The sequence below is a fragment of the Otolemur garnettii genome, unplaced genomic scaffold, assembly GCF_000181295.1.
Source record: "Otolemur garnettii isolate 467f Iridium unplaced genomic scaffold, OtoGar3 scaffold00008, whole genome shotgun sequence".
In the NCBI taxonomy this organism is placed as follows: Eukaryota; Metazoa; Chordata; class Mammalia; order Primates; family Galagidae; genus Otolemur; species Otolemur garnettii.
Window position 1 is genome coordinate 29369733 of NW_003852403.1, and position 22828 is coordinate 29392560.

At 35.9% G+C, this 22828-nt stretch overlaps 1 protein-coding gene across 16 annotated transcripts in view; it reads left to right on the forward strand.

The window, feature by feature from the left end:
• The window catches only part of PCDH15 (protocadherin related 15), a 691874-nt gene that overhangs the window by 135849 nt on the left and 533197 nt on the right, over window positions 1–22828 (forward strand). The window lies entirely within an intron of this gene.

The window sequence follows — 22828 nt, forward strand, 5'->3', positions numbered from 1 at the left end:
AGACAGGCAGAGCATGTCTGTTGTCTTCTCCCAGTTCTCGGGTGCTGGGACAGCCGGAGTGCAGTTGAACAGAAGCAGCTGCACAGAAGTGTTCATGACTGAGTGCCCGGCTATTTTTTAGAGACAGAGGTCTCACTCAAGCTCAAGAGTCTCGAACTTGTGAGCTCAGGCAATCCACTCACCTCAGCCTCCCAAGTGCTGGGATTACAGGCATGAGCCATCATGCCCTGCCTACTGTTAAAATTTAATCTTCAGTTTTGTACTTTTCCTAGAAGATGCCTTTTTTCTGATGACTTTGACGTGATCCCTTAATTTACTACTCTTTTTAATCCAGTTTAATTTTCTGTACTTACCTACAGAGAGTCTAGTTGTTTATATATATTCCCTAAAGCTTATACGTTATTGAAGACCATACTATTGTAAAAATATCCCTGGCCAGGATAGGCCGAACTTAAAACCACCTCAATGTCACAGAAGACAACCTTCTGAAGTGTGATGCAATTCTCAGGTTTGGGGGCATTACATCACTTTCTGTCTTAGGGGAAAATGCCTTTTTTAAAGTTTCTACATAAAATATTCTCTCCTTTTTATGTCTTCACAAACTCAATTGTTTTAGCTAGAAAATGAATAAATTGTCTACAGGCCACTCTTGTGAAAGCTGTAGCTGTTATGGTTGGTCTTTCAACTTTTACTAGTCATTGAATTGTTTGGTGACGATTTGTAAAAATATTCTACTTCAAACTGATTAGCAGATCTGAGGGGGAAGGAAACATGTTTGTTTTTAAACTCCATAGCTGATTCAAGTCTGTGGCAATGTTTAAAAACTTGTGATTTTATAGCTTGGACTTAAACTTTAAGACATGCTGATGATCAAAGTTCTTACATGAGAAATTAAAAAGTAAAATGTACAGTTAGTAATCCTTCGATATTAGCCATCATGTTTGTTTCTGTGTCTCTTATCTATCCAGTTTTTCTCTGTAATTAAGTATATAAAGAGTGATTCAGACATTTCAGAAGGGCAGATATAAATTGCTAATTCTCAGTTTTGAGAGTCCTTTTTAGGATTGGATTTATACATGTAATTAATTTTTATCACATGCAAGTTATTCAACTAAACATTTAACCTATATTATGATATTCTTCGCTTGATTTCTAAGGAAAGTGAAGCCAGGAGAGTTGAGGTCTATTCAGAGAATGCCCAAGTTCACATTCATTACAAAGGGGCGTATGAAGGCTATCAGTGCAATTTCAGTTACTTCCAAACATTGACTTTCCTCCTGTAAACATGTCATCTTCCTCAGGAATCAAAAAAATATATAATCTAACAGATTTAACTATGGGTTCTTTCTAGTTAATTTTTAGTATTATAATTTGCACTAAATTTCTGAAATTATCTTTATGGTTAAAGGTGTAATCTCTAGACCATTGCCTATAACAGACCTTTTAGAAAAGCATAAATATAAAAAAAGCAAAACAACAAATCTTACCTCTTAAGGATTAGATTAAATGGCTATGGTACATTTATTAGATGGCCAAACTTCTGAACTGAGAAATAGTAAAATCTTCTATTAGGGAATAATAGATAACTATTCATAAGGATTTTTATTAGTGATTCCCAGTAATGATATTTTTAAATATCCATAGAGCACAAACTCTGGAATAAGTATTTCTGCGTTTATCTCTGTGTGTGTATTTCCGTGATGTGTGTGAATGTGTGTGTGATGTATATATTTTAAAGACTGTACATTCTGGAGATTTATAAACATACATTTTACCTGAACAAAGCTCTGAGGGAAGGCTTTTATTTAACAACTCTTCTCTTGTAGCCCTCACAATAATGTTGAGCTATGGAAGAAATATGGAGAATATCAAACAAATATAATTATTTCTAGCATCCTTCTTTTTTATTGAGCAAAATAAAATACAAACATTTGTGGTTTTCCTGTGATCATGTAAGATAGCACAAGGACAGGATAAAGGACACCCTGGAAACTGTGCTTTTTAAATTTAAGACCAAATCTTGGCAAGAGTTATCAAGGAGATTTATTTACTGAATTAAGATTGGGGCATGAGTATCCAGGAAGAGTGAAAAGTTGTGTCTTGATTACTGGTTGATTTAGAGATGCAATATGTTAAATAAGCATAGAAAACAGTATACTCTACCAGTACACTATACCAGATTTTAGGCTATACTACAAGGCCGTAGTGGTCAAGACAGCATGGTACTGGCGCAAAAATAGAGGCATAGATATTTGGAATCAAATAGAAAACCTGAAAATGAAACCAAAAACTTATAGCCACCTAATCTTCGATAAACCAACTAAGGATATCCACTGGGGGAAAGACTCCCTGTTTAATAAATGGTGCTGGGAGAACAGTAACAATTTTCAGGCATCCTAGCTCTTGCAGAAGTAAGGGGATAATCCAGGGATTAACAAGTTTAGTACAAAGTATGGGAAGTTATTCTGTTAAACTATGTACATGAGAGGATTACATGGAAAGTAAAGAAGGACTTCTTGTTATCTCATATCAAGATCACACTGAATAATCCAAATTAAATTATCTAAATGAAAAACATCTAGATTCACACTGCTAATATTTGGCATGAAAAAAATCCATAAGCTCCTTTAGTGTTTTCAACATGAACTACCAATCACAAAACTGTCCTAGTCTTGGCAAAAAATTTAATATATTCCAGTATTGTTTTTTTTTTTTTTAAATTAAAATCATTTGTGGAGATTATACTTTAAGAATTACATTATCTTTTAAAAAAAACTTTTGACTTTCTATTTCCACTTAGGTCTTATTATTCATTATTCTATTTCACATCTGAAAAGATACAGAATGTTTAAAATGTCCTGCTTACAAAGGCAAAGGGGTTCAAGGCTTGGCCGAGCAGCTGCACTGCCACACCGCATGATGTATTTTGGAAAATGTTTCTAGCATCCCATTTTCAGTTAATGGGGTCTATTGATTTCCTAGGGAAATGAAAGATTCTGGCATATAGAAACTTGAAATAATTTTTTAATTGCTCAAAGATTTTGACATATCATGAGCACTATTGGCAGGAATTCTGCTTGATTTAAAAAACGGATATTCTGAACATAATTTACTAGAGAAAAAAAAAAAACTCAAAGAAAAAATCCAACAAGGAAGTCTTCTCCTATTGTGGACTATCACAATCTCTGCCAAGTTTGAGCTTCATTGGAGTAGGGTGATAATTAGAATATCTTCACAAATGGGGTCTCACAATCCCTGTGGCCTAGATTTAATATCTAAAATGTTTGCGCTCAGGGATTATTACTTACACACATTATCTTTCCTATCATCAGATACTACCTGGCCACATGGAACTGTATACTGGTTGATGGAAATGTTGTAAAATGCCTTATGAACCTGTTCAGTCTGAATGAAGTAACCATTATCACAAACGGCTGCTTGTAACATAGAAAATGTTGAAGTACTGAGGTCTACTTTTTCCTTTGTTTTTAATTTTTTTTTCCAATCCCTTACTTGACCATTTGCTTTCTGGTTATGAGTCTATTATACTCTTTATTGGTTTAAAATTCATCCCAAGATTAAAAGGAGCCCTCTCCTCCTCTGAGGAGGAGCTGGGATTGATTTTATTTCACACTTCTTATCTCAATGCATTAATATGACTTGTATCTGATTTATTGCTACTATTCACTCTTCTGCTTTGTGCCTTCCTGACTGCTGCTGCTTGCGAGTTTTCCATTTGAGGTATTCCAGCTTCCCTTTGAAGATTCTTGCAATTCATGTGAACAGTATTTAAAAAAAAGAAAAGAAAAAGTATTTGTAGAGGCTGCGGCTGGAGCCCAGGCAAGTGAAAACACTCTAACTGGGGAATTCCATTACAAATGTATTAAAGCTTGAAAAGTAGAATTAGGTGTTTGAGTGAGTCCCTTGAGAGTGGAGGGGTTAAAAAAAAAAATCAATCTTCTAGCTTTTTGCTCAAGAAAAGATGCTTTAGTACTTCTACACACAGGTACTTGGAAGCAGCCAAATTTCAAGATGCCATTTATTATGCTATGTTCACATGATAGAGGTGTGCATGATTTTTTTCCCTTTAAAAAGAATTATCATTGCCTTTCTGCTCAATTCAAAGGGCTCGCACCACTTGTTGGATTCCACTGCACAAAAATAAAATTGAATTTTGGATTATATAGGCTATTTTTTCCTCCTTAAAGGAGCAAGAGAACATATCTAAAGATTATGGAGGACATACAAAATTGGGTTTGAACACTAAGCAAAATCATCTATAACCTAACATGGCATGTTAAAAATAGCATAGATTTTAAAAATGTGTCACACTCAACTTTGAATTCTAGTTGTGCTTCTTACTAGCGACATTACTGAACTTGTTTCTGTGCCATTTCCCTTATCTGTCAAGACAGATTCAAACTATCGACTTGATAGGGTGAATGTTTGAACTAAATTGAAAGCACATAGCATAAAACAAAAACTAAAATTATAAATAATGTATGCCCTCTCCCACATGTTTAGAATTAGAAGGTAATTTCCAAAAGAAAAAAATTATATCATCTTTCCTGCAATCAACATGTTTTCCTGGATAAGAAATCACAATATTGCTGTGGAACGTATGTCTCTTCAACTACGGTCTGACCCCAGTGAAACTCTAAATTTAATGAAGAAACAAAGTCACATAAGGATAAAAAGCCCCGGGTGCTGACATGAACTGACAGAAGCGTCCTAAAATGACAATCCATAAATTCTTGCAAATGGCAAGTCTGAACTAAAATTTAAAATCCATCCTCTCTAAAAAAAAAAAAAAAAAAAAAAAAAAAAAAATGCAGTGTTCTCAAAATCTCACACCAATGTAAGTTGTTCTTCGTCCATAACATAATCACTGGGTATTCCACTTTTCTCACGTTCCACTTCCAAGTTCACTTGACTCCAGACAGATCCTGTGATTACAACCCCCTAACGAGGCTAAGGTTCCAAATCAAGAATCAATTTTAATTATCATTTCTGTGTCACTTTCTTTCCCTTAAGATTTTGTTTCACATGTAGAAATCCAGAAAATCGATGGAAGAAACAGAATCATTTGTGATAATTATATTCTTCTCATGGTATTTGTCGATTCTTTCTTTTAATTCACCTGCCTTTTCACCTGGAATCTCTGCCATGCTTGTCTCTGTTAGTAAATATTGTTTTGATTCTGGCACCTGCCTAGCAATTTGTGTTTTACTCTTTGTGCTATCCCATTGCCAGTCAATAAACAAGCTTTATACTCTGGTCTATTTCTTGTACTTTTCTATCTGGGCCACAGATGTTTAGAGAACCCAGTGATTCCATAAGAGTTCTGTCATCAGCTCATGTTTTTCTCTAAGTCCAGATCACTTGCTTCCAGGTCATCATTAGATTCATTTATCTTAAATGCCCTCATAAACTAACAGGCTTGTTTCAGCTTCAAGAAGAAATTTGGAACCATATGTCAAGGCATGTGCACGGCAGGCATACTAGAAAACAATACAGTTTTGCAAAAGAAGCACGGATTTTTGATTAGCTGCACACTTGTATGATTTCAGGCAAGTTATTTCATCTCTGGGAGATTTAGTTTTATCATCTGTTAGTCACGGGTAACTGTAATGCTTCCTTGATATAAATTTATAAATCACAATGTACATTTAACTCATTTCTCTCCACCAGGACTACCCTACCTCACCTACCCTACCATCTTATACCCTTCCGCTCTGCCGTACACACTTGCTTCTAATCTCCATGGACAAGGGACAATATATGAGCAGAGGCATGTCATGTATGAGTTGACGATGAGTTAGCGAAGATAATTTGGAGGTCTAAATCTCCTTGCAAGTTCTAAGTTAAACCTTCCTTTCTTTAAAACATCCCAACACCATGCCCATTGCGTGGTGAAGCACCTGGTACCTTCTGTTCCTGAGACCTTTCTGAGAAACTGGGGTGCAAGTGGCACTGATTCCTATAGACACCTGTATGCATCTCTTAATCTTCCTTAATTTGTTGACATCTTTCAGCCTCTAGTATCTCTTTCTAAATCTTTTTGTTCTTATTGCATTAGACAGTTTTATTCCTTTGGAAAAGAATTCTGAGTAGAGAAATTGCTCTGGGTGAGCAGGAATGTGTTAAACCTTCCCCAGAAACCCAAGGAGGCTGAAAGGCTGAAAGAAGAGGGTGACAATCCAGTTTCTCTGGAAGAAATAGTTCAGGACTTATGTAAACAAGTGATGTCTTGTGGCTATGAGGTGGTACAGCGTCCAATCCATCTCTGGACCTGTTCAGCGGGTCACGTCTCAGACTTTCTTGCCATGACTTGTGATCGCTGGAAAGGTGGATTTAGCATCTTTATTAAAATCTGTCTATGCCGCAGGCATCGTTTAAAGGCCTTGCTGTAAAACATCTTCAGGGGCAGGTGTCTAACAGCAGTCATCAGTGGTCTGATGTCAAGATGATGTCACATTTGCCACACAGAACTTTGTTTTTCTCTGAGTACTGAGGGGTTTACATCAATATTTCATGTTCCCTGGGACTCCAAAGAAATAATTTCTTAAGCACTCTGTATCTAAAACAATTATAAAATTCTAATTGGTGGAACTTTGTTTATATGCAATATAGACTGATTTGTTTTGGACACTGAAATCAGGGTACAAACTCTGTGGGAGTGCCAGCATTCACTTGCCAATGCTTTTATAAGAATGTAAAACTTTTGAAAAATAAAAATGAAAAAGTAACATAATTTAACATAAAATAACATAATTTGCTTGTTATAACATCTTAAAAGCATGCTTATAATATTTGTTTATTATATAACAATAAATATAAGTCTTGTCATCCAGAAATTGCCACATATAAAAGTGCATCTTTCCAGACAAAAGAAACATTTAATATATGACAGCTATTGAGAGTAAGCTCTAGATTAGTGAGTGATGATTAAAAAGTAGCAATTATTGCCAGTCTCCAGTTTTGATAGAAAATGTACAAATCATAATATATTGCAAATATTTATAAGGAGTTTCCTTTCTCATTTTTAATATTTCCCTTAATTAGCACTTTATAGCATACTTCTACATGAGTAGTTTCTTTATATAAAAAATGGATAACTCAACCAAATTCCCCTTACTAGATTTTTTATAATTTGATATGAAGCAATTCTTAGTACAACCAGAGAAATTTGAAGTGCAATAAGAATATGTTAGAGAAAAATATGATATAATTATTTTGTTGAAGAAAAAGATGTCTTCTCCAAAACATTTAGGTCAATATGAACTTGGCTCAAAAAATAAGCTATATGACCACCTTTTTGTTTTCATACGGAAGGAAATCAGGTATTGAGCGAATATGTGAGAATTTTTAAGGTTCCATTAAATCCGAAACTCTGAAACCAAAAAATAAGCTTAGTATCAAATTATGGAATTATACTATTACAGTTGGAAAAGATATAGATTTGGAGTTTTTTTGGCAAGATGAATGTAAGCCTTCTAGATATCAACAATCTATTATCTCCAGGCCAGTTTTTACAATGTCAGTAGAAAAAGTTGGAAATCACTGTGGGGTATTTCCTGATGTTTACTAGAAATCCATGTTCTCCAACATTTAGCAAAAATGTTTGATGTTCCTCTAAAACAGGGTTGCCTGTTTTCCACACAATTATAACTCTTTTAACATGACATTTTTCTCTATAAAGTTGCAAACAATCATTTGCTCCAGAAAACTTTGAGAAAGTCTTCTGGAGAAAATTATTAATTTGAAATTAATAATTCAAAATCTCATTCCTTAGCTTTGAGCTCTTCTATTTGGGTTTGATTAGACTATGCACTCTAAAGTGTGTAAATTTTAGGCTATGCACTCTAAAGAGTGTAAATTTTAGGCTCTGGTAAGGTACATGTTTGGCTAATGTGAAACATTTTATCTTAAAACATGACCTCTTTCTTTTCCTTGTATATTTTGAAAAGGATCTGGTTGGATTTGGAGTAACAAGTAGTCCTTTTCTTTGATTTAGGTAATATTATAGGTCTGTGGCACTAATGTGTCAAAGTCCCATAATCTCTGGCCCCTTATGGTCTGGCTCAAGTCAACTGTTGCTACGGGACCTTTGCTGTGGATATGCTATTTCACCTCCATTGAGTTTTTGGTCGTACACAGGAAAGCCTCTCATTATTCAGTGTCTCCTTGTGATCCTGTTATTCCTTCCTACTTGGTCAATTGCATACATTCTGAAACCAGAGAAATGCCACGAATAAGAATTTAATTGCCCAATTTTAAATGTGCTGTTATTCATAATTATCAGCATCTGCTATGATAGTTTGTTGATGGCTGGCCCAGATGGCATCTTGTTACCTGATCACTATTTCCTAAACTAGCCAGCAAAACTACTGTGCTTTGTAAGCAGTAAGTAGACTGATTTATTCTGCTCTTGGAACTGATTTTATAGTGATTTTTATTCTCACCTCTAGTGACTGTTTTACAGTCATATTTTGAGCCAACAAATTTCACACCCACCTAAACCAAAGCACTAAAAACCCTCAAGAATGTTTAAAAAAAAAAAAAAAAACAGTTGTACTGATTCTGCAACTTGTGATGGCTGAGATAGTGAGTTTTGAATAGTAATTGGAATAGGACATCACTTATACCTGTGGTTGGTAAAAAATGCTTACTATATGCCTAAATGATTTAACAGTATTTTCCACAAAAATTATTCCTTTTCTGTCAGGAGAGGTGAAATTTCTTTTCTTTGTTCAGGAAGGGAAGTAGAGGGAAATATTAGTGAAAGAACTACAAAATTGTATGGGATGTGGCACGGGCAAATAAAAAAAAAAGCAATTTTACTTGGAAATACATGGTTTGGTATGTTCTGTTTTTCACTTTCCTATTTTCTTCCATTGAGAAAGGGGATCTTTCATTTTTTTGGAAAAAAATAAGAGCTATTACTCTGGAGGGAATTCCTTTTAATTCCTTTTAGCTAGCCAGAAAAAAACAAACCTGGGAAGAACATATGTTGTTCTCCCAGCTCCTGGCTGGGAAGAATCAACATCATTAGAAAGTCTACACTACCTAAAGCAATCTACAGATTTAATGCAATCCTCAGTAAAACACCAACATCACACTTGGAGGAACTGAAAAAAATAGTTCTTCAAATATGTAGAACAATAAAAAGCCCCATATAGACAAGGCAATTTTTAGCAATGAAAAAAAATCCAGAGGCATCCCTTTACCAGACTTCAGGTTTTACTGCAGGTCCACAGTGAACCAAACAGGATGGTATTGGCACAAAAATACAAACGTAAAACAGAATAGAAAACCTAGAGATAAAACCAACCTCATATCGCCACCTGTCTGCAATAAACCAGACAAAAACATATACTGGGAAATACTGGGAAAGAATTCCTAGTCAGTAAACGGTGCGGGGAGAACTGGATAACCAGTCCTGCTTGGTTATCAGGAACACTGACACTACACCTGCGCCTTCCACCACTTACAGAAATTGACTCAAGGTGAATAAAAGATTCAAACATAAGACACAAAACAATAAAAATCCTAGAAAAAACTCTTGATGATATCAGCCTGGGAGACAAAGTTATGAAGAAGACTCCATTGACAATTGCAACAACAATAAAAATAAGTTAATGGGACTTAATTAATCTAAAAAGCTCTGTACAGCTAAGGACACAACAGTTAAAGCAATTTGTCCCCATTCTGAATGGGACAAAGATATTTCATTTATGAATCGGACAAAGGGTTGATAATGGGAATCTACAGAGAACTCAAATTAAAAAAAAGAGAGAGAGAGCAAACAATCCCATTTATCTCTAGGCAAGAGATAAGAACAGAACAAATGGCAAAAAAAAAAACATGAAAAAATGCTCATTGTCCCTAATAATCAGAAAAATGCTAATCAAAACCACCTAAAGATATCACCTAACCCCAGTGAGAATAATTTAATAATTGAAATTATTAATAATTTAATAATGATTAATTCAATTATTTATTCAATCCATTATACATCCATTTTTATGTGTCAACTACAAATATAATGCATTTGACTTGGATTCCTGCCCAAGTTGGACTTGCAACACCACAAAGGGGCGAATAAAATGAGGAAACACCTCTATAAATAGCTTTAGGGTAGACTTTAGACTCCTTCACACCAATAAATTCACTAATTAAAAAGGAAATTTAGAAGTATCCTAATCCAAAAAACATTTCGTAGGACCATATTAATATAGAAGACATTTCTCTTTTTTGAAAATTTCATTTAAAAAAATCCGTGTAGTGTACAATTCCTTTTCAAAGTGTATTACCAAACTAAGATGAAAATGTTGCTGCCTCTTCGTTTAGGTTGATGGGGAAATATTCCCTCCCTCTCTCCTCTTTCTCCGCCCAGCTTTTGCTCAGGTGGAGCCCACTGTGCTAATTTTGCAAAGCTGGATTCCAGTAGGACACACGTAATAACTCTGCATTTATATTGCATCTGTTATTTCTGTTTTGCCTCTAGACTTGACTGTGATCCCAAGCAATACAATATGTTACCATTTAATTTTATAATATGCCATTTGAATAGCTTTTTTCTTTTTTTGCAACAGCTACATTAATGGAACTGCTAGAATAAGTCTGCTGAAGACATACGTAGAAAAGGAAAATGATGCCACCAATGAGGATTTAATTCTTCCATTATTTCAAAATTGCTTGTTAGGTTTGCTGGCAGATGGAAAGAGATGGAATAATGTAAAGAGAGTGTGGAGCAAAACACCACTTCCACTAATGACTTAATGTACTCTCCTGAAATTAGGCAAATGCTTATTTTATGTTAATAATGGGCTTTGTGTCACTTTCTTTTGAAGTTGAAATTCCTTTTTTTGTGATGATTTGGGCTTAAAGGAGATAGATCATTTCATTTCAAACTTGGCAATATATATACATTTAAAATGTAAGTAACTGAATTTTTGTGCAACTAGGTTTCATTACAATTTGGAACATTTGAATTTTACTGGTTTCAAAGTCTTTCTCCTTAGGACAGACATGTTTTAATTATTTTTGCTCAGCAGACTCTGTGCTTCTCAATATTTTATTTTATTCTTTGAAAAAAAAAGGTTCAAATCTATATGTGATTGCCAATCGGCTTTTCATTAGAATGAGATAACCAGCAGCCTTTTTATAATAAGCAAAGAGGCTGATGTGTTTGTTAGACTATATGGCATTGGGTGACAGTGGAAAGTGGTTAGCAAATTGTCAATATATGTAGGCTCATACAACCTAATGAAAATATTATTAGAATGACATATTTGGGGGCTTGATTACCTGAAAGGTCCTACCTGGTAATACAAATACAGAAATCTATGACAATAAACTTTAATATCCAAAGTCAGCCTGAGACTTCAAAGAAAATATAATGATTATATGATAATATATGGTCTCTTTCAAGTGAGCTTTTCATTTTTGTAAAAAATTTACTTTTTCTTTTATTCGTTACAAGTATTTTATAAGTGTCTAGTCCTTAAGGACTAGAGTCACAATAGTCCTTAAGGTAAACTCTGAGCACAAACCACACAGACACTGTTCTCAAAGAACTTTCAGGGTTGGAAACAGGTAAGTACAGAAGCAATTATAACACATAGTGATGACTATTATTATAGGGATGGTAATAAAAATAAAAGGAAAAGCAAACGTGGAATCCCACTCAGAGTTACAGGATCCAGGAGGGCTTCCTGAGCAAAGTGATTTCTCTGATGGTAACTGAAGGAGTTGGAGGAGTTGGCCAAGGAGGAGTATAAGTGAGAAAAGAAAAAACAGAGAACATTTTCAGAAGAATGTGCTTTGATAAAGTACAGAAAATGTGGAAAAGAAGGAAAAAGTAGGTTGTTCAGTGAAGTCTACTGTAACATTTACATGCATAAACTCTCAGGAAAGGCTGTGGAGAGCAGGTAGATTTAAACCATAGGAATCCTCACCTTATTGCAAAAGTAATGAGGACCTTGCAAGGGGCTTATTGGGGGTATAACATGATCCTATTGTGGCTATGAGGCCACTCACAAAGCGTTAAGGAGAACAGATTACATGAGATGGACAGAGGTGAGGAACGTCAGAGTCTATCCTACACACCAGGGAAAGAGACATGGGGTTTAATAGAAATTAATGATCATCTGGAGATGAAAAGAAATATGCAAATTCAATATATCATTAGCAACTAATAACAGATTGAGGATGGAAAGATGCTGGAGTCACGATCACGGGTTCAGCACCAGGATGAGCCTGTCGGTTTGTTCATACATAGATGATGACCACAGCCCCATAGACAAATGCAAATGGCCCCAGGAAGAACGTGGGACTATAGAAAAACTTTGGGGTCTATACCCAGAAAGAGTTTTATGGTCTCTTGACCTCTCACCTAATCTGTTAATTTTTGAATACAGAGCTAGAAGAACAAAAGACACAGTTTCTCTTGGGTAATTTACTTGTGTCCTTTCCATGACAGCCACATGAGGGCAAATAATCTGAAGTTAGACTGCCGGGGACTGAGATCTGGTTCTGCTTGAGCCAGGTACTTAAGTGCCTCATTTATTAAGTAGGGAAAATAGCCTCCTCAGGGTGTTCTGAAAAGGCTGTATAAGACCTCATTCATAAAAGTGTTACAGCATTTAGCACAGACCTGGAAGTGCCCTATAAATGTTATCACACAGTGTTAAGGCCTGGCCTTAAGGAATTTGTTGACAGTTTATAGACAGATGGATCAATGTGAGCTCATAACTACTTTTGAAATAATTCTCATGACATTTCCAACAATGATAATGAACGATCTTCACCTGTAGTTGTGTCTGCCAATGTAACAGTTCTTCATTAGCAGTTTTATTTCCTCTGAGACAGTGCAAAAATAATAAAAACTTCACTGATTTTCGTTTTTGTTAATCAACTTATATTTTACTTCTCTAAGTAAATATGTGTAAATAAATACATTTCAGAAAATAAATATCATATAATAATATCATATAAACCTACTTGCCGGGAGGTTTAAATGTCTCTAGGTCCAGCATAATGAAAGGCAAGTGAATTAAGAGTGGGTGCCAGGTGCCTTGCTCATTGCTCTACTACATTACCTGTGAGGTAGGGAAGGACTCTGCAAGGTAAGACTTATTACCAGAATTCCATAAATAAAGATGGTATGGCTTAAAAATACTAACATTTCTGAACATATATAACCAAAAGAATGATGTAATTAGGCAGCAGATTTAGATGGCTGGACATACCCTTAACTGAAATTCATTTGGCAACTTTAAAATGTGATGAATGTTACATATACTTTTCTTTTTTTTTTTTGAGAAAAACTTTCACTTTGTCTCCCTCAGTAGAGTGCTTTGGTGTCATAGCTCACAGCAATCTTAAACTCTTGAGCTCAAGCAATCCTCTTGCCTCAGCCTCTGAAAAGTTGGGACTTCAGCTTTGTCAATGCTGGCTATTTTTAGAGACGGGTCTTGTTCTTGTTCAGGCTGGTCTCTGAACTCCTGAACTCAAGCAATCCACATGCCTCAGCCTCCCGGCATGCTAGGATTACAGTGAATTTTATAATTATTTAATTTTTACAACTTCTATACAGTGCAGTAATCATTGGCATTTATTGTTATTGAAATGTTAAATAATTAGAGTCAATGGTTCAGAGTCACTTAATAGCTGCAATATATGATGTAATTGATGCAAGCGTGATGAAACTTAATTACACTTATCTGAAATATTTGGAAAAAATGTATTGTAAGACAGTATGTTCTTTCTTATAAGTAGCCCATTCCAAAGTCAAATATATTAAAAAAAAATCCATTCCAAGAGAATAAATACCAAATTATGGAAAGTTGTGAAAACATTCCAGAATAGGCTTAATTTCCTCTTGTCTTCCATGTGCCCAATAAAAGGGCATATTCCTAGAATCTATAAAAAGAAATTAATCTTTACTTTTACTCTTTTTAAGGAATTTGTTTATTGATGAAGAAACTGTGAACACTCTCTCAAAAGCAGTATTACGTTGACTATTCTATAGTTTTTTATTGAAATGATCCAAGATTTTAGTCATCTGTCATTTATAGCTTGAGAAATATTTATTGTTTATTTTGTCCTTTGTTAATAAATGCTGTCTTCCAAGGTATATAATAAATCTGTGGATTATATTTGGTTCATTAAATAACTCAGTCATGAAATGTCTCTTCTTACCTACTTGTTAGATCTTTGATATTGATCAACGACCTTTCTGGGGGAATGTGTAGTGTTCAATCCTGTCCTTGCAAAGTCCTATGTTACTCGGTTGGATTTAAAAACTTTCATCACATGAGTGACTGAGTTGACTGTTTTCCCATAAACGACTCAGTGACCTGGAAGAGACTTACCTGGGAGCATTAGCATAAGATTTGACATAAAAAGCCCAGTTCTTGTACTGTCCCTGAAATTCTTAACCTAGGTGACCTTAAACATATCACTTCATCTTTCTAGATCAAATTTTTCCTCATCTGTGAAATAGGGATTGATTTGAGGCTACTTTCTTCTTCACTTCAATGAAGCTCAGCTTCAGTCTCTCTCTGACTTGAATTTTTAGCCTTAGAATTTCTTAAAACGTTTTGAAAACTCAGGATACCATTGTAAATGATATGTTTGGGTATCTGTTGACCATAATTTATCAACAATATACAGACCATATTTATAATTGCCAAACTCTTTGCAGTATGAACATAGAAATGACAATTTCATTTCCTTTTATTTATGTCTCTGATGAATTTACTTTGCCAGGAATCTCTCTTTAGCTTTTAGTTGTTTAGAATTTTATGTACTTAATTTAATGTATTTTCCTGCTAGATTGCAAATTATTGTGATGACTTTGTTATTTGATTAAAGTAGCTTTGCAATTGTGTTTATAGAGGCTTAAAAATAGCATGCCATACTTTATAAAATTGAATGGAATTTGAATAACCAGTTCCACATATAGAAAAACTACTAATTAAAATCCTTATATTTACAAACTTATTGTAAATGGATAGGCTCATTTTTTTTTTATATGTACCAAGGTTTACCTATACATTTCTTGTTCTTCTCATAAATTAAGACAGCATGGTATTTTAATAATGACTGTGCAGGCAAATAATTAAAGCCCTTACATTAGTGAGAACTGAAGTGTTAACAATAAAATAGAAGTAACACTTCAACATTGAGTAAGAAAATTTGCATCCAAGTCACACTGTGCTGAGAAAGACAAGAAAGCGCATCCACTCGCGTCTCAAACAAAATGATGAGGACCTTTTTTTCTCCCTAGCTCTTCATTTCCTAACCTAATATTTCTTGATCCTAAAGGAAGAAACTGTGAGCATTCTGTCGAAAGCAGCATCCCATTGACTGCTCTGTCATTTCTTATTAAAATGATTAATGCAAGTATCTGGAGCATTTCTCTTCTGAAGGACAATATCTAATATCTTTAGATATGTTTTAGTTGGCAAAATTTTGCCTGATATGGTTCCAAACATCCCCTGAGAAAGAAATGTTTGCTTATTATGCTTTTGTTTTCTTTAGAACTTCCTCCTCATAAAGTATATTTGGCTTATATCTGGCAAAATCTTATATCTGGCAAAATACAGTAAGTGTTTACATTCACTTTAAACTAGTGGTTTCTCTTCCTACCGCTTCTGGCTCTTAATCACTCCTATGGCCATTACCTAAAACTGATAAATAGGAAAAAGAAAGCCACCTCTCTGAGATCTACCTGTTTCTGCATTCCGGTGAAATATTGTACCCAATTACATAGGAGTCTGTATTTCCCCTTATCTTCTCATCAATGAATTTCTTTACTCAAAAAGTGGTAATGAGCCGGGTGTTGTGGTGGGCGCCTGTAGTCCCAGCTACTTGGGAAGCTGAGGCAAGAGAATCACCTGAGCCCAGGAGTTAGAGGTTGCTGTGAGTTGTGACACCACAGCACTCTACTGAGGGCGATAAAGTGAGACTCTGTCTCTAAAAATAAAGAAAAAAAGTGGTAATGGATGGTTACATGGAACTTTATTTTAAAACTTAAAGATAATTTATGAATCTTTCTACATATTGTAGATTTCACCATCTGCCCATTCCCCTCTTCCAGTGTGTCTACCTATGTACAGCGCTGGTTGAACACCTGCCTGGCTCTGTTGAACCTGCTACCTCTGGCATATGGGGCAGGTGCCCTAATCCTTTGAGCCCCAGGCACTGCCCAAACCATCTTTTTTAATGTTTACTCTCTGTCATCTGTAATAAGAATTGGCCTTTCTTTAAAAAAAATATATAATTAGGTCACTCCTGTTTAAAACGTATAGACACAAAAATAGATATTCAACCTTGGAAACATAGGCAAGTGAAGAGGAATGGCCTGGCATTTTCACATCATTTTGGGCCCTGTTTAAGAGGCCTGTCTGTGCAAGGAGTTTTGAATTATAGGAGACAAGTTATCTGTGTTGACTTTACTATTTGTTGTTTGATTAGAGACCAGACACTGTCAATGTACATGTTTACTTATCTATTTCTGTCCAGTAGAGACAATAACCTCAAAGATTATAGTTTTACCAGCTGCAAGCTATTAGAATTCTGTGGGTAAACACAGAAATCTTATTCAAACATAGTTTCTCCAAATGCATATAAATGTTCAATTCTTCTAGATACTTTTGAAACCAGGTAACCAGATTTATCATCTTATAACTTCCATGATTAATAAATTAATAAATTAGTAACATATGTCATTTTGTATTTATATAACTACCATGCTTTGAACTCTGGGAAATTCATTTGAAACTCTTCAATATTAAAATCTCTCTTTTGTGGTAGTCATTCTCAACCTACCCTTGAGTGTTTCTTGTGGCATTTCAATCAAATTTGCGATGCTAAATTTTAGTCATATTTGGACACAAATGGGGTAGACTTAGCGTTGTGCCCAGCTTGTGGGCAACTTACTGAAACTGTACCCATTCCCTCCATGACCCCAGTGTAGCAGGGCAACAAAGCTGGGTGGCTAAACCCCTTCACCTGACCTATAGACTGTCCCTCCCAAACTGCCATGACTCCTTATCCAGAATCTTCCCCTCTATGTCTCTGGCTTCCCATGAACCCAGACACCCACTACCTACATCTACCCAGTGTTTTCCCACCCCAGACATTTTTTCACACATACTGTTTCCTCTTTCTTGATTTTTCCCTCCTTAAACTATTCCTTGAGTACTTGGGGTTTCCAAGACAGAGTTCAAAAATCAATTCATATATACCGTGAAGCCTTCTTTCTCTAGCTTTACTACTTCTTCATCATTACTTTACCAGAAAACAACATATTTTTAAGGAATTTCTATATGGAGTGAGTGTCATGGGAATAAAAAGTCAAACAAAACATAATCTTCTTTCTTGAGGATCTTCCAATGTGGTGAAAAGCTTACTATCTGGCAGGAGTGTTTATGCCTCTCTAACTGAGACAGAAAGGTTGAATTTCCACTAGAAGACAGTGACCCCTCCTGGAAGAGATCTGGCACATTATTGTCAGTAGATCTAAAAGGCTTAGAGCAAAAAAAAAAAAGGCTTAGAGCAAGACTCTGAGGACAGTGCACCTTGGTTCCACTCCTGGCTCTCTCTCTAGCTAACTCCAAATAACTTATCTGCCCTCACTAGGCTTTAGTTTTCTCATTGATAAATAATAGCTATTCTTTTTGGCTGTATCGTTATAATAATTATTGTAGGTGGTGCAAAGGTATACCTACAGTAACTATTTTGAATTGTTGAGTTCAGTTTATAAATGACATTTAATTTCAGATTTGACGTTTAGTTTGAAATTTACCATAATACGAAATGGAGGTCATTACAATGTATAAAATAAAATTAGTGAAATCAAAGCAACATTTTAAACCATGTCTACAATAATATTTACTATCTGACCTGTTTGCCTCAGCTTACGAACTTTTACCTATAAAATATTTCTTTACTGGGAATATGTTTTCTATAAACTTCAGTAATGAGTGAGCAGGTTGAACATGCGCCTTTTCTCGTTATTATGAGTCAGACTGATCTTTTAATAAATTTACTTGTTTTCTATTAATACCTAACATCTGTGGAAGCTACTCTTAAGCTACTTAGAATATTGTTCTTTGTTCAATATAAGTTTTAAAATGTGGTATAAAGTTGTAGTATTTCATGAAAAAAATTAAAAATCAACACAACATAAACTAAAGGATGAGAATATTAAAAAAAATAGGTAAACCAAATCAACTGATATATAATAATATGAAGGTTTACATGTAGAACCAGAAAAATCTAGCTGTTAGGGGTTTTCTGAAAGCGTTGTTTTAGAATGGAAGAGAATTGACATTACCAGTAAAAACAAACACACTCGAAGCTGTATTCAGTGTGCAGTTTAAGTTTTTATAAGTTAGGATCTCATAGTTGTGTGTGTGCGTGCTTTCTTCCAGAAATCGGGATATAAATGTTTAATATTGAGTTTAGCTCATTAAAACCAACTTCCCAGAAATCCCTACAGCTTGTCGTCCTTGCCAAGAACGATAACATACATTTGGAGAAGTGTTCTGAAAGATAGCTACCAGCTAGATATGCTTTGTGAGCCTACGAGAAATTGAAAGCGACGTAACATAAAGACTCAGTTAAGATTGCTGAATAACGTCAAAAACACTCAGTTAAGATTATAATGGTTTAATTTGCATTATCAAGCAATCCGCTGCATCATAAAAATCGCTAAGCTTCATTAAGTTTTTATAGGTAAGTGTTCTGAGAATTTCATGTGTGCAAAAAAAAAAAAATTCTATCCTATGACAAATGTTTTTTGTTATCATTCGTTTCATGTTACGGGTAAGGACACAAATGTACAGACAGTTGATAAAAGACCTCCTCATGGTCTTAAGCAGTGTTGGAGGTTTGCACATAGATAGCGTGATTCTAGAGGCCCTCACCTATTCAATATGGAGGGGGTTGTTGTTTATCATGTGTTCCTATGTGTGCTTGTAAAAACTTCAGACTGCTCGAATATTCTAGGTATAGAGCCATAAACCCAAGAGGGTATAATCTCAAGGAGTTAGGACTTGGCAGTTCCACTCCACATAAAGAAACTCACATGGACGTAAATATGATTAACAGCAGTGCTAAGCGGGACTGCCACCTCCCTTTTTGCTAATGGATAAAGAGCCTGTAAAAGGTAAAGAAAGTAGCTGTGATCTTATGTACATGAAACTAAGGCCACTGCATATAAATTGTTTCCTGAGTTAATTAGGTTGCACCTAGTGCTAAACTAGTGTAAATATGTACTCATTGTTTGTAGAAGAATATTGCTAGAATATGATGCCAGGAATTGCATTTCATTTACTTATTTGCACAGTTAAGAGAGAGTTTATGAGCACAATGAAAAAAAAATATTCTCTACTGCTTCTGAAATGCATACTAAGCATGAACTCCAGTGACTGTTACTTTGTTGCACTTGTGGCGATATCGTTAAGTAGAACCTATGATATGTCATTTAGCTAGTAAATTAATAATTTATGTAAAGGAATAATTTAGACCCCTTCATCTGTTTATCAGGTACTGCTGTCACTGGTGTGGATTCAAAATATGTTCCTTCCATGGTTGAACTTCACCCTTTCTCAAAGAAATACGTTTTTCAGTGAATCTTGCTAATTAGGATTGGTCATGAGTGTGTGTAGACCCTATTCCGCAACCCCCTCCTTTGAGTTTCTCCAGGGCACTGCAAACTCTCTGTTCAAATTCACTTCATTATTGAACCTCCTGCTCCCTATTAAAAAGATTTCCCCCCAGTTTTTTCCTATCTCATAAATGCTACCACCATCCACCTACTTTCTCAAGCCAGACAGATGGAGGTTATTTCTGATTCTGCCCATTCTCTCACGTTAAATGCAACAGGGTGTCTTGTTTATTCGACCTAATACCTGTCTCTTCATGCACTTCTTTTTATTTTTTGCCACAACCAGGAACCAAACACTGTGTTATTTGCCTGTTTCTTGGTATTTTGTGTCTTCTGTTGAACATACTCAACCTTCTTCCTAACTCTGTTAAAACTGTTCTTTAGAGAGATCTTTTTAAAAAATCTAAAACATACTCATATCATTTTCTTTTCAAGAAGCCTTCAGTGGTCATCTATTGTCCCAATTTCAAGTGTCTTTGGTTAACGGCCATTTTTGTATTATTGTGAATTCCCTACCACAATGAGCTCCATGCATGTGGGGACTGTGTCTCTCTTGCTAATCAACAAGCAGAGCCAGGCACATGGGAGGTATTCAGTAAAAGCTTATTAAATAAATGAATGAATGACTCAAGTTCCAGAATTACAGTTCTTAACCTAAACAGTTCAGTTCGAAATCATGAATATTTTATTGGACTGCCTCATACTTCATTTTATTCCTCTGTTTTAGTTGATCTGATCTCTCTCTCAATATATATAAATTATACTGTAATGCTTCTTCTTTATTGCCATATTTTACAAGCCATCTGTGGAAAAAAAACAGCACTGGGATGCTTCTGTTTTGAAGGACTTCATTGAAGGCTTATAGTAAACATGCAAAATAAAAGCAAATTGATAGAGCTAAATCAAATAGTCAACAAAGGGTCATAAAATGCCTACAAATATTAATAGCAAGATTTTTTCATAAAGCATATTGCAGATTTTACTCAAATACAATGCAAAAGTTTCTGGATAAAGAAACCACTGAAATAGGACTTTTTTTTTTTTTTTTTTTTTTTGAGACGGAGCCTCAAGCTGTCCCCCTGGGTAGAGTGCTGTGGCATCATGCTCACAGCAACCTCCAACTCCTGGGCTCAAGCCAGTCTCCTGCCTCTGCCTCCCAAGTAGCTGGGACCACAGGCACCCGCCACAACGCCTGGCTATTTTTTTGGTTGCAGCTGTCATTGTTGTTTGGTGGGCCCAGGCTGGGGATTCGAACCCGCCACCTTAGGTGTATGTGGCTGGCACCTTAGCCACTTGAGCCACAGGCGCTGAGCCTGAAATAGGACTTTGATCTTAAATGTGCCTTTAAACTGCTTGTGTGAGATTATAGGGCTCAGTTTCTTCACTGGGGGGTTGAAATAGATATTTCATAAAATTTATCCAATACTGAAATTCTATAATTACATGCAAAGTTATTTTTCCTTAGAAAGACTATTTGTTTTATTTATTCCCTTTATTTCTATGCTGTTCCTCAACTTTCTTTATCCCAGTAATTTTCATAAAACATTGACAGCATGTTCTAAGAACTTTTCTAAGATTTTTACAGTATGGATTAATTGTATTTAGTCATTTTTCCTCACTACAACCCAAGAGTTATGTTCTGTAAATCCACCTGTAACATCCTTGATAGGTTCTTGGAAGCGGTGACCTTATAACCATGTTTACCCTTTTTAACACAGGCTAATTGATATAAACAAGAGTTAAGGCCCTATGGTGTATCTCTGGTTTTAAAACATTACCAAAATTCCAAAGACCAATACAATCCTATTAAACACTGAAATGAATGTAAGATATACATAGACCTAAGAAAGCTTAATAAAAACAAATGAGATTGTTACTTACCCACCTGTTCCAGTTCAGAGTTGTGGTGGCTGGAGCCTGTCCTGGCTGCTCAGGGTATAAGACGGGAAACGACCCAGGACAGAATCCTGTCTCACCTCAGGAAGCAGTCACAGGCACACACACACATTCACTCAGACCAAGACCCCTCCGACACACCAGGTAACTCACATGCACTCTTTGGGTTGCGGGAGGGAACTGGAGAACCAGAGAAAACTCACACAGACAAGGGAAGGACATGCAAACTCTCAGGGCCCCCACTGGGAATCAGTTATTTTTCTCACCAAATTTGTGAAATAATGATGTTGAATGAATCAACATAATTTGGGGAGCTACTAAGAGTGTGTGATTATGGAAATGATGACGTTGAAATGTTAAGTAACTGGTTCAAGGTCAGCTAGTACATAGCCCTGGAATGCAAAAGCCATAGTTCTAGCTCTAGAATGTGTTGTCTGAATTCCCTGGTGGTCTAGCAGGGCTCCTCAACCTTTTTAAACAGGGGACCAGTTCACTGTCCCTCAAACTGTTGAAGGGCTGGACTGCGGCCCCCAGGATGAGTCCTCTGCTAAGTAGGACAAGTAGTGGTGGTAAAAACACCCAACGGGCCGGATAAATGTCTTAGGTGGGCTGCATATGGCCCGTGGGCCATAGTTTGAGGATGCCTAGGTGGCTAGGATTCGGCGCTTTCACAGAAACTGTTGACTACACTGCCTGTTGAGTTCATGTACTGAAGTAAATTTCAGAAGGAGTCAGAAGGAGGATATTATGGCGGATGCTCATCATAAAAGAGCAAGGCCTGCATGTAAATACATAACTAAACACACCAGTAACTTATGACAGATGCTATAAATACTGTTTCTTACTTTCTTTTTTTTTTTGTGAGACAGAATCTCGCTTTGTCACCTTGGGTAGAGTACTATGGTATCATAGCTCACAGTAAATTCCTTGGTTCTACTGATCCTCTTGCCTCAACCTCCTGAGTAGCTGAGGACTACAATTGCCCATAACAATGCCTGGCTGACTTTTTTCTATTTGTAGTAGAGACGGTGTTTTGCTTCTGCTCAGGCTGATGGTCTTGACCTCCTAACCTCAAGCAATCCACCTGCCTCAGCTTCCCAGAGTGCACCCAGCATAGATGCTTTTATTAAGTATTAGGAAAGAAGATTCACTCAGCAAGCATCAGAGAGGGTGCTGTCAAAGACATTCACTCAGCATCAGAGAGGGTGCTGTCAAAGACATTCACTCAGCATCAGAGAGGGTGCT